Consider the following 2619-nt stretch of genomic DNA (forward strand, 5'->3'; position numbering starts at 1 on the left):
CTGTGGGTACAGGGAGGCGAGGGACAGGGTTAGACTGTGCTGTGAGCTTCCCGCTTCCCCTCGCATCCCCTCCCCCCACGTCCTCTGTGTCTGGAAGGTCTGGAGCTGCCCTGCTCTAGAAGGGCTTAGAAGGGAGGCAGGTAACCACAGCAGGAGCCTAGGTTCCCGGGACAATGGTGAACCTTCTCCCTGAGGGCTGGGGCCTGGAGGCTGTGCCTGAGAAAGCCACCTCCATCCGCCTGGGATCCCAAGGATGGCTCAGCTGTGTCCCAACACAGGCGCACACACACCCAGCCACCTGCCCTCCGAGCACTCGTGGGTTCATAGACGTCCTTCAATAGCGCACCTGCTGGCCTCCCCCTGAGCTGCAGGTGCTCAGAGGGCTCTCACCTCCACCCAGCTAATTACCAGTCACTACGGATTCTGCCTCATCCTTCACCAAGCCCTTTTATATCTGCCATGGCACTCACTTCTCCCTGGGGCTGCGGCGGCTGTCCCTGGTGCAGATGAGGAATGGAGGCCCACAGAGGTGAAGGGGTACATGTGTCTGGAAAGACGCCTGCCTTACTCCAGGGAGAACTTTTGCCCTTTACCCTCCCGGAGGCTCCATGTCCCTCTGATTCCAGAATTTCAGCCCACGTGGGAGGAGAGTGGTAGGGGACCCTTCAACCTAACACCCTCACACAATCATGGTGTCCCCCTCCCTTGAGGTCACCACCCCACCCCCGCTACAGATTTAGAGTCAAAAGAGACCCGGCATCCAGCCCCGGTTTCGCTGTGTTGCCCTGGGCAGATTACTTGACCTCTCTGGGCCTATTTCCTCACATGGAAACAGTTCTCCCTCCCGGGTTCCCACGATGACTGTGTGTAGAAGTCCTTCGCAGGTAGCACAGCGTGCCCCACAAGGACGGGCATCTGGCTTTGTTCACGGCACTCAAATTTGCTGACTACCTTCATGAATCGCATTGCGTTTCAGGTCTACCACGGGCACGCTATAGGTCATGTTGACTGCTTTGAACTTGGTGATTTTTATTTAGTCATAGGTTAGAGGCAAGGCAGTGGTTTCCCCTGGGAGTTGATGTTCAAGGGGGTAAGAAGCACGCAGGTGGCTGGGGCATGGAGAGGGCATTGTAACCCGCCCCTCCTTCCATTTGTGGGGACGTGGGTGCTGATGACCACCAAAGCTCTGTCTGCCTGATCGGACCCCCAAGGCAGTGAGCCTCACGGAAGGCTGCTATCCACCTCACCACCCCTGCTCCCTGCTCTTTCTTCCTGGGGTCTCCTGCCTGGGACCCTCTCCTGGGCTGCCCAGCGATGATATCTCAGCCCCAGTCCATTTCCAGTCTGCAACCTTCACTACAGAACTTCAGAAACAGACCGGTAGATCTCGAAGCTGTCTTAACCACTTCCCAGCGGGGAACTGAGATGGGGAGAGAGCTAGGGGCTGCTCCCAGATGAGCAGGTCTCTGTTTTAGGCTAAAGCCAGGCTAGCAACACACAGCCTTCATGCACAGCCTTCTGGGACTAGGGTGAGGAAAACAAGGCACTCACCTCGGGTCCAAAATCTCAAGGGGTGCCAAAAAGACACATAATATTTTAATGCAGTATTTTTTAAAACTCTAAAAATGCAAAAAAATCCACAATGAACAAAATATCAAAAACTTTTTTTAAAAGACAGGCTCTATAATAATGCTGGGACTATTGGAGCTTGGGGTAAAAGATCAGTAATAATATTAAAATATTCTTTATCTTCATGATGAGATTTTGGACACCCTTAAATTTTGTGCTTGAGGAGAGTGCCTCACTCGCCTCACGCTAGTCCTGGCCGTGTCCTGCTCTCCCCAAGCTCCACACCCCCATCCCACCCCTCCCGATGTCTCTATGTCTTCCCCTCACTTGGACTCCTCCCACTCACCCTTTCTGGACCTCAGGACCTTCCTCCAGTCCTTAGAAGCAACCTGACCTGCCCCTTCCCAGAGGTGAGCTTTCCTTGCTCAGTGGCCACGAATATCCTCTCCTACCCTGCCCCCCCCATTAGTACCACCCACCTTCCATAGTAGCTGCCCATCCCCGCTCCTGTCTCATGACAGAGGCAGACTCTACTCCCCTCTCTCCCACCTTCTGTTCCAAGGTGGAATCAAATGCTCCCCACTTCTGGTCAGGGTGTGTCCCATCCCCCACCTCCTGCAGAACCCCCCCTTGACCCTAACAATTCACCCACATGTCCCCTCAGCATGTGCTGGAGTCCTTCCTGGGCTTTGTTTATTCTCTTCCCTTGCTGGCACACTCCTGTCACATCCTAGGAGACTTTCTGCTCTGACTGGGCCAAACTCCAGTCTAAGAAACATATCCCCAGCCCTGCACCCCCACTCTCTGCCCAGCACGCGGGACACTCAGCTAACTCGCTCCTGGGACTTGCAAGTGATTAGAACAAACCCATTCATCTCTCTGGCCCCAAGGAACTTCCAACACTTTATTAATCAGTAATTAAACTTCACAGTCCCCAGGGAGATGGAGAACTATCTTTATCCTCATTTTCCAAATGAAAACGCAGGAGAGAGAGGATGAAGCCACTAGACCAGCCAGCAGCTCTTGCTAGTTAAGCAAAGAGTAGCGTCC

This window comes from Ursus americanus, chromosome 23, assembly GCF_024610735.1.
Source record: "Ursus americanus isolate L20-20 chromosome 23, mUrsAme1.1.p, whole genome shotgun sequence".
NCBI classification, from domain to species: domain Eukaryota; kingdom Metazoa; phylum Chordata; class Mammalia; order Carnivora; family Ursidae; genus Ursus; species Ursus americanus.